Raw genomic sequence first — 10725 nt, forward strand, 5'->3', positions numbered from 1 at the left:
TCCCGGATCAGGGTGGGGTTTCCGCTGTGGTGCCTGCCCAGCCTGGGTGAGGGGCTGATGGGTGTTTGCACCTGGTCCCCCCCCCTTCAGGGTGGGGGTCCCCCCTGGGGTCCCTGGCCACCCTGGGTGAGGGGCTGATGGCTTTTTGCAGGCTGGTCAAGCCCCCCCCCCCCCAGTGGGGACCCTCACCCCATGGAGGTTTGGCCAGCCTGGGTGAGGGGCTCATGGATGTTTTCAGGCTGGCCACACTCCCTTTAGGATAGGGGGTCCCCACTCGGGTGCCTGGCCAGTCTGGGTGAGGGGCTGAGGGCCATTTTCAGGCTGGCCAAGCGCCCCCCCTGCCCGGCGACGGAAGCTCCCAGCCTCTCTTTTTTTCTTTTTTCTTTTTTTTTTTTTTTATTCTGAGATTTATTTACCTTCTATAATTGAAACTTTGTTGCCTTCAGTGGAGCTCAGAGCCGGCCACGCCAGGCGGGAAGCTTGGCTTCCTCCATCACTGGACCAATCAAGCCTCCTGCTTGCTTCAGCTCTGTGGCTGCCGGCCGCCATCTTGGTTGGGTTAATTTGCATATAGTCGCTCTGATTGGCTGGTGGGTGTGGCTTGAGGTGTAGCAAAGGTATGGTCAATTTGCATGTTTGTCTTAGATAAACTATTTGAAAATAGAAACATTTTTAAATAGATAAAAATTATTTTCATAACATTTTATTTTAATACTAGAGGCCCGGTGCACAAAAATTTGTGCACTCGGGGGGCGGGGGGAAGGGGGTCCCCCAGCCCGGCCTGTGCCCTCTCGCAGTCTGGGACCCCTCAGGAGATAATGACCTGCTGGCTTAGGCCTGCTCCCGGGTGGCAGAGGGCAGGCCCAATCCCTAAGTGCAGCCCCTGGTCAGGCTCAGAGCAGGGCCGATTGGGGAGTTGGGGCGCCGCCCCGTCATGCACAGAGCAGGGCGGATCGGGAGGTTGCGATGCTACCCTCAGTCACGCTCAGGGTAGGGCCGATTGGGGGGTTGGGGCACCGCCCCCTGTCACACTCAAGGCAGGGTCGATGGGGAGGTTGCGGCGCCACCCCCTGTCACGCACAGAGCAGGGCCGATCAGGGGGTTGGGGCGTTGCCCCCTGTCACTCACAGAGCAGGGCCAATCAGGGGGTTGGGGCGCTGCCCCCTGTCACTCACAGAGCAGGGCCCATCAGGGGGGTTGGGGCTCCGTACCCTGTCACACACAGAGCAGGGTCAATCAGGGGGTTGGGGAGCTCCCCCCTGTCACGCACAGAGCAGGGCCGATCAGGGGGTTGAGGAGCTCCCCCCTGTCACTCACAGAGTAGGGCTGATAGGGGAGTTGGGGCACCGCCCCCTGTCACACACAGCAGAGCGGATCAGGGGGTTGGGGCGCTGCACCCTGTCACACTCAGGGCAGGGCCAATGGGGAGGTTATGGCTCTACCCTGTCACACACAGAGCAAGGCCCGTGGAGGGGGGTTGGGGCGCCACCCTCTATCACCCACAGAGCAAGGCCGATCAGGGGGTTGGGGCACCACCACTGTCACACTCGGGGCAGGGCTGATGGAGAGGTTATGGCTCTACCCTGTCACACACAGAGCAGGGCCGTGGGGGGGGGGGGGGGGGGGGCACTGCACCCTGTCACACACAGAGCAGGGCCGATCAGGGGGTTGGTGTGCTGCACCCTGTCAAACACAGAGCTGCAGGGCAATCAGGGGATTGGGGAGCTCCCCCCTATCAGGCACAGAGCAGGGCTGATCAGGGGGTTGGGGCGCCTTCCCCTGTCACGAACAGAGCAGGGCAGATAGGGAGGTTGTGGCCCCGCCCCCTGTCACACACAGAGCCGCAGGGCGATCAGGGGGTTTGGGCGCTGCCCCTGTCACGCTGATCCCGGTGCCGGGAGGCATATTACCCTTTTACTATATAGAATAGAGGCCTGGTGCACGGGTAGGGGCTGGCTGGTTTGCCCTGAAGGGTGTCCTGGATCAGGGTGGGGGTCCCCACTGGGGTGCCTGGCCAGTCTGGGTGAGGGGCTGAGGGCTGTTTTCCGGCTGGCGAGTGACGAAAGCTTCCAACCGCTCCTTGTTTTCTTTTCTTTTTTTTTTTTTTTAAATTCTGGGCCAGCTTTAGCTCTGAGGCCTCGCTGCTGAAAACATCGATACAATGTTTCGGTCCTTTCTGGGGTTTTGTTTAGCTTCTTATTTGCAACATAGTACATAGTTTCTTAGACTTGCAGCTGAGAGGCCTGCAAGTGAGGCGGGGAATGTTGGAGTCCACAGCAAGCAAGCCTCATGCTTGCTTCAGTGCCTGGCTGCCGGCCGCCATCTTGGCTGACAGTTAATTTGCATATACTCACTGATTAGCCAATGAAAAGGGTAGCGGTCGTACGCTAATTACCATGTTTCTCTTTTATTAGTGTAGATATATTTTAATATAAACCTCATTTTACTTACACCCAAATTCACCAATAGTACATTTTGGCACATTTCTCTCTCTCTCTCTCTCTCTCTCTCTCTCTCTCTCTCTCTCTCATATATATGTTTTAGAGGCCCGGTGCACAAATTTGTGCACAGGAGGGGTCCCTCGGCCTGGCCAGCCATCAGGGTCGATCAGGGTTGTTGGAGGTTGGCCGGCAGGGGGAGGGGCCACAGGAGGTTGGCTGGCCAGGGGGAGGGACTGTGTGAGGTTGGCTGACCAGGGGAGGTTGGCTGTGGGAGCACACTGACCACCAAGGGGCATCTCCTGCATTGAGCATCTGCCCCCTGGTGGTCAGTGCATGTCATAGTGACTGGTCAATCAGTTGTTTGTTCGGTCATTGGGTCACTTAGGCATATATATATATATATATATATATATATATATATGTAACTGAACTATAGGGAAGATTATATAGGTCTTTTGTTTTAATACATTTAATTACCAAGAATTTAGTAAGGGACTTAATTGTAGACAACTTAAACTATACAATTGACTCAAATCAGTATTTTTCCACATGTCTATTAACAGCCTCTTAAAGAGCCACTCTTAAGGAGAGTTTCGAAATAATCCTTCAAAATGATTTATTGTATTCACTCTAAGTGCTTGATGAAGTGGAAGCATTTATTGATTTGTCATAATTATGCATTTATCTGGATGTTCTTAGAGACAATCACTTGGAATATTTATTTCAATGAAGCTTATTAGGTAAAAGTTCATATATACTGGAAAGTTCATATGTACTGGAAATCCCAACTTCAACCTCATGGTCTAAAATACTCTCTCTCCAGGCAGGGCTCTCATATCTCTGACCCTGCAGTTGAGTCTGAGTCCCCCGGCCAGTCATTCCTCCTGCCATCACCTGCATCCTGACTGGGAAGAGCAGGTCTAAGGAGCGGGGCCATGGGTAATGTTCCATCCAGGGAGGTGGCCACATCTACTGCAGTCAGCAAGCATGACCTCAGCCAGCTACACTTAGACTGATTTTCTTCACAGAGGTGCATTTGGGGTATAGGAAGCAGCTCCCCTATAACTAGAAGTTTTATGTGTTTTTCTATTCCAGCAATTTTTTAATGCCTCTGATGTCATGTTGCACTATTATCCCTGGATGCATATTTAAATCTCTGGAAGGTTGTTTTTTTTTTTTTTTAGAACATGGCTTTTATATATTTTATTGATTATTTTTTTTTTTTTTTTTTTACAGAGAGAAAGGGAGAGGGATAGAGAGCCAGAAACATTGATGAGAGAGAAACATCAATTCAGCTGTCTCCTGCACACTCCCCACTGGGGATGTGTCTGCAACCAAGGCACATGCCCTTGACCGGAATCGAACCCGGGATCCTTCAGTCCGCAGGCCGACGCTCTATCCACCGAGCAAACCAGCCAGGGCTCTGGAAGCTTTTTAAAAAAATACAAATTTTGGTACCTGAAGCAGTGGTTCTTGAGCTTCAGCATTAGAATCCCACAAATGGCTGTGCCCCAAGCTCACCCTCACCCCCAGTGTCATGGTTCAGAAGGTAGGTCTGGGCTGGGCCTGGGAATTTGAATTTCTGACAAGGTTGTAGACAATGCTGAAGATCCTGATTCAGGGACTGCACCTTGAAAATTGTGATCTAGAGATTCAGAACTGGTCATAGATGGAGACTGGGCATTTATAGTTTTAAAAGCTTCCCAGTTGATTCTAATGTGCAATTAGTGTTGAGAATTACTATTAAATCTGGTGGGCTTCTTTCTTAGAAACATGTACTTCAAAATTTTTTGTATCAGGGTTAAGTGTGACATGGAAAATCTTATGTTAAATACAAAGGTAGCATAACACCAACTGCTGAATGCTGAGTGGACCTAATTTTAAATGCACTCATTGACTTAACTATTATGCTGACAATAGCTCTAGCTGTTAACACATATAGTACTTGTAAAGCTATGAATATCTTCTTAAAAGAATTCTTACTGCATGCTTACAAAAACAACAGGCTCGCTTCATTGCACTCCCAAACATCTTCCCATTTGTTCTACTCAGACCTCACCAAGGTCCTTATTAGGAGCTAACAAAGTGTTGAACAAACATGGAGAAGCTGAACAAACAAATGTGTTATTGACTATAACATGGACGCAATATAACACATTTTAGTTGAAATAGGCTCATTTCAAATTAATGCCACCACTAAAGAGCCTATAAAACCTTGATTTAGAATTAAATCTTATGTTGCGATCATGTATCACATTGGATCAATAAAGACAAAATAAGCAAAAGCAATTTGGGAAAACTTTTATGGTTAAATCATTGAAACAGAGTATTGGGTAAATATGTTTAAAGACCCACGGGTGTGTTTCTCTACATACATGTCCTGGGAACCTTATGTCAGAGCCTGCTTTGGGTCTAACAAAAATCTCTGGTAGAAATTAACCTAAGGAGGTCTTACGAGAAAGCTGAACCATTTTGTTGGGCATATAGCTTTGTCTGTCAGGGATCATTGCGGATCCTGGGTAACTAATTTATAATTCCATACAATAGGCATGTACTATGAATGGAATTCTTTAAGATCAATATAATTGAAAAGATGGGTAGGGATAAGGGGAATTTTCAAATATTAAATGGTGTTTTAATTTTAAAAATGTTTTTGAAAAACCTAAAGGAAATAGATATGTTCCTGCCCTGGCTGGTGTGGCTCAGTTAGTTGGAGCATCGTCTTCATAAACCAAAAGGTGGTGAGTTCAATTCCAGTGAGGGCACATACCCAGGTTGCAGGTTTGATCCCCGATCGGGGGGTGTGCAGGCCATGTTTTTCTCTTTCTCTCTCCCTCTCCCTTCCTCTCTCTCTAAAACCAATAAAGACATATTTTTAACAAAATTGTTTTAAAAGGAAATAGATATGTCGCTTGTGAAAGCTTTATTTCTATTTTCCATTACAGAAGGGTTCCTTCAGATTGAACATAATAGCTAATCTTAAGACAGCACTTTACAATATCAAAGCACTTTTATATATATATATATATATATCATAAGATCCAAGCTTAATAAATATATTATTTTTTAGCAAAACTATGCAGAGAAAGGAGAGTAGAAAATAATTGCCTGCTTTTGTTCAATGATGCTGAGCCATGACCCATGTGTGTTTGGTACCAGCTGAAACTGAGGTGGGGGAAAGCCACAAAGTACCGTGGAGTGGAGGGGTAAGGGATGGAGGTGTTTGGAGGCTGTCAAGTGAACTCAAAAGGAGTTGGGAGGCTTTTCAAGAAATAAATGATAAAGATTTTTTTCAAGGCCTTAGAGTTTTCAAACTGGAAATGCAGCTCAGCCAAAATCTGGAAGTGTTTCAAAGAAGAAGTAAAAAAAAAAAAAAAGATCTTATAGTAAAAGATACATTCTTGGGAATTATCAGTTCTGTATTCTTGGCTGTAGGATTGGTCCAGGATGGTTATCGGTCAGATAACAGATAGCAGGATGACAGAGGCCAGGTGGTCTGGGAGATGGGCGCCAGGAGGTCTGGTCCAGTCCGGTGGTTTGGGTAATAGAGGCCAGGTGGGTGTGTAAGTGAGTCCTTGAGGGGGTAACCAGAGGGTTATCTGGAGGTCCAGATGTGTATCTAGGCTTTGATGCAGGACTGGAAAGTCCAAAAAAAGTTTAAGTTCCCAGGCTAGTTAGAACAAGAATGTAGTTTTTCCTTATGCCTCAACCTTCATAATGTTCATAATTTTAGCATCTTGGCGAAAGTGACTCCATTGTATATACTCACCATCTTCACTCTTCCCTGAGGCTAAGGACTGATGGAAGTCAGTTGGGTGCTCAACTCCGGAGACCGATGGATGTGGAGGCTGCAGAGGATCCGGCCAAGTGAATGCAGAATCAGGGCTGAAGCCCAAGGGACTCTTATCTGCCAGAAAGGGGTATAAAGCTAGAAGGATGAAAGTGGACACTTGAGAGAGTTTCAAGATCAAGGACAACATAACCAGAAGTGGGTCAAGATAAAGAAAACAAAACAAAGCAAAATAAAACAGGAGGATTGGGAGAAGGAGAGAATATAGAGTAAGAGTAAGGACATGGAAGGGCACGCAGGCACTAAAGAAACCTCCCCCCTGCCCCCACACACACAGCCAGGCCAGTGACCCTGCAATTCTGCTCCCGCTGCTCTGGAATCAATGCCATAGTTGCAAGTTTGAATTCTTCATGGGCTCTTATTTCATTTTATGAGTGAAACCATGCCTTGGCTGAGTTTCTTCTCAGTAGGAATCTACTGCATGCTTTCATTTTTTTTTTTTTTTGTATCAGAATAGGTCATCGTCTCATATTATGTGAATGTGCTTAAGTTGTATCGACTCATAAAATTAAGACATCTTTTTTTTTCATAGTTTTTATGTGGTGGGAAGACTAATTTGCATATTAGAACACAATAGTCTAATATGCAAATAGACTGAATGGAGGAACAACAGAACAACTGAACAACCAGTTGCTATGACGTTCGCTGACCGCCATGGGGCACACGCGGAACATGGCAGGCTTCGGCAGCAGGTGGCAGAGTATGGAACATGGGCGTTGGGCTCTGGTGGGATGGTGGAGTAGGTGAGCAGGGGTGCCAGACCAAGGTGGGGTGCCAGTTGCTGTCATTGGGGCGAGCCTCTGATGGTTTCTGAAAATTCTTTGCTCCTGCGCACCACTGTCCTGCCCAGCGCTCGCACCTGCTGCCAGAGCCTGGCATGGGCCCCGATCGTTCAGCACCATCAGCGGTGTGAGCAGCGGCTGCCAGCCTCGATCAACCCTGAGGGCTTCTCCACCTCCCCCTGCTCCTGAGGGGCGATCGGGGCAGCAGCTGCTGCTTGTACCCACTGCTGGCGTCAGCCCCAATCGCTCCACGCTGTCAGCGGGTGTGAGTGGGGCTGGTGCCGTCAGCGTGTGGGAGCAGTGGTGACAGAGTGGGGTTGCTGGCAGACAGGGGACCAGGGGCCGTGGTGGGAGGGGCCGGGCAGGGGTACGGAGGATGGGCCGAGACCTGCCCCTGTGCCCACCGCAGCCTCATGGCCCACAGTTTCTTTCAAGGTGCAGTTTCTTTCATGCACTGGGCCCCTAGTAGAAAATAAAAAAAAGCCCACACAGTTCTGAAAGCGCATTTTAATCCCCTTCATTACTGAGCCAGATCAATTTCCTTCTCCCTGCACATGCAATAATGAGTCCCAGCCAGGAACCCTATCTCCTCATTCCTGTGCACTAAAAAGGCTTACCCAGGCCTTCAAGAAAGGCCTCCACGTGACTCAGCTCCAAGTTCCATCCCCAGAAAAAAAAATGTGATGCTGCTTCCTATTTGTAAGATCTATTCCCTTTCCTTTCTCACTCACATTTGTTATCTCTCTTGTCACAGATGCTGATTCAACAAACACAAATTCAGTTATACCTTCCCCTTCATCTGGTGCAGTAATAGCAGCAGAGACAGGAACAGCATGGCATTTAAACCTCGTCTCTGAAATGCCTTTGCATGCGGTTTAAAGAACCACCAAGTACTTCCATCCCAGCATCCTCGTGACAGCTACATCCTGGTAATTGAGTGATCCGTGCTGCTGAGACTGACAGGCTGGCTCTCCTCGCAGCCACGTTCTCCTTGTGGGCCATCCTCCGAGCATTCTCCTTAAGTGATGCTTAGAGGAATATGCCCAGAGGTTCTGAACCCAAGGCCAAATAGCAACATTAATTTTGTACTTTGATCTAATCCTGTTACTGGGAGCAAGACCCAGCCGGTAAGAATGGAGCATGGATACTCAGAGGAGCCAATGGGAGTGAGGAAGGCTCACCAGGATCTCATGGCAGAACAGGGGCTGGGAGCGGGCCTGGTTGCCAGCTGACGAGCTTGGGGGCTGGGTGGGGGAGGGCAGTGGGGGTGCAGGCTCGGGGTTCAGGGGATAAGCAAGCCCTAGACATACGGAGGCAAACAGGAAGTGCTTTGGCAGCAATAAAGCAGAATGGCAACCTGACAGGTGAATGGAGCCTTCTAGTGGGAGCCCAGACAGTCGTCCGAAGGTGTGGCAGGGCGACGTCATGGGCTGGCAGCTGTGCAGGTGTGCAGAGCCCTGGATGTGGTTTAATGCTCTACTTTCCTGGTCTCTAAACTCTTAATCATTTTTTAACAAGGGGCCTGACATGTTCGTTTTGCACTGGGCCAGTCCTGAGTTGTGGTTGGGGCCTGGGCAAGGGAGGGTCGGGTGACATTTCTTCTCAGGTGACCTGGCCCCAAACTTCCGTTTAAAGCTTGAAGCAAAACTCCAACCCCCGTTACAATCTCCATCACTCTCTATCCCTTTACCCTGCTTGATGTTTCTTCAGAGCAGTCTTCACTTCCTGAAGTTAAGAGTGTTTATTTTTCACTTGCTTATTGCCCATTTCTCTTTCTCCCACGAGATGCAGGGACTTGGTCCATCTTGGTCATTGCACTATCCCCAATTCCTACAACAGTGCCTGACACATAAAAATGAGTGCTGTATGAGTGGTTACCCCCAAGCCTTGGGAATGCTGAGGTTCCCAGGACCCCAGAGGCATTGCTGGCCTCCACGGGGATCCAGTCTTACCATATACAGGAGGCTGGGCAGTCTGGCCCAGAAAATGGGCGGCTCTGACTCAGGAACCACGGAGGACCGGGCATCCAGGGAGAGATTTGTGGTAAGGGCAAGATCCGTGTTTATACTACTTAGCTGCACTCTGCCTCAGCCCTCTGGGAATGGGGAGACTGGACAGAATACATGTGTAGGAAGGAGCATCACTAAGTGAACCTGAGATAGGAAATGACAGTAGTAAGTGGGGGGTTGCTGACCCCCATATTCTTTTGACTGCCCAAGAGTTATGTCCAAATTGGCAGGTGAGACTATTGTGTTCTAAAAACAAACCGGTTGTGCTAAATTGTTCTCACTCCCAAGGACTTGGTGGCAGCTTCCAAAGTTTCACAAAAGCAGCTACTGATTGCACTTGCCTATGGGACTTGATTGAAGACCTTACCCATGATGTCATCCTTCAGGGTTTTAGGATTGTCATAAAACTAGCTTTTGTCATTGCACTTCTCCTGCAAATGTTCTGTGCTCACGAGGCCCTGTTTCCATGGCCACAAATGCTCACAGTGGCCTCCTGACCCTGGAGTGTGCCTTGGACCAGAGAAATGCTCCAAAACGAACAGCCTCTCCCCTTCTGCTTTGTCTCCAAGGCCTTTCCTCATCTCTGATTTCCCCCCATCCTACCTTCCCTCGACTTGCACGATGGACCAACTGAGGTGCTGTGGCTGTAATTTCAATAAACGAAGAGCTTGTATCTCTATAAGCAAACCATGATACAGGTGGAGGCATGGGGCATAGAGTAATTTTGTTGATTTCTGATTAATCTAAATGACATGTTTGGGAAACGAGTTAAACCAAGAAAAGCCTTCCATACTGGCAAATCAGCTGCCGTGGCTGATGTTGTCACTTCTCCTGGTCTCAGGTTAGTTCAATGCAACTTTCTCCTCATCAGTCTCCTCATCCCCAAGCAGAGGATATGAGGATTGTCCAAAGGACAAGCAACCACTGGGTTTATCACTTAGGCAGGATGGAAGTTTCACTTAATAAACAGGAAGTTATGTTTTAAGTGTTTGATCCTTGCATTCCCTATAGCTTAGTGGTTAAGTATAAGGTCTCTGAAAGCAACTTGCCTGGGTTCAAATCCTGTTTCTGACATTTGTTAGTTCTGTATCGTTGGTAAAATATTTAAGTCCTCTGTGCCTCAGTTTCCTTCTCTGAAGAATTAACTGAGAGGCTTAAGTATCATTTGCCTCTCACAGTTCTGAAGACTGGGAAGCCCAAGATGAAGGCATCATCAGATTCCTGCCTGGTGATAGCCCACTTCCTGTTCATAGATAACTGTTCTCCTTGAAGTGTCACCTGGCAGAGGGGCAAGGGAGCTCCCTCCGCCTCTTTTTACAGGCATTCATCCCACTCACCTCCCAAAGGCCCCAGCACTTAAAACTGTCACATCGGGAATTAAGTTTCAGTGAATGAATTTTACGGGACACAAACATTCAGCCCAAAGCAGTGCTACATATAAAACGCTTAGAAAGGGCTTGGTGCGCTTTAAGAATTCAGTGTATGCTGACTGTTAATGTCACTTTGTTATTCTTAGCACCACCTTTATCAGCCCATCTCTTCTGATGGGGAATCAATTCCTATTTTCATTTATCCTCTTCCTGTTTGGACTTAACTGTGCCGGAGGTGAGGGGTGTGGGCTGAATGGGATGGCATTTCTCAAT

General features: G+C 48.2%; 1 pseudogene; it reads right to left on the minus strand.

Annotated features, from left to right (window-relative positions):
* Positions 1 to 7193, minus strand: part of LOC102418873 — a 14962-nt pseudogene extending 7769 nt beyond the window's left edge.
* Between the last annotated feature and the right edge of the window lie 3532 nt (positions 7194 to 10725).

The sequence above is a fragment of the Myotis lucifugus genome, unplaced genomic scaffold (genome assembly GCF_000147115.1).
Source record: "Myotis lucifugus unplaced genomic scaffold, Myoluc2.0 scaffold_67, whole genome shotgun sequence".
In the NCBI taxonomy this organism is placed as follows: domain Eukaryota; kingdom Metazoa; phylum Chordata; class Mammalia; order Chiroptera; family Vespertilionidae; genus Myotis; species Myotis lucifugus.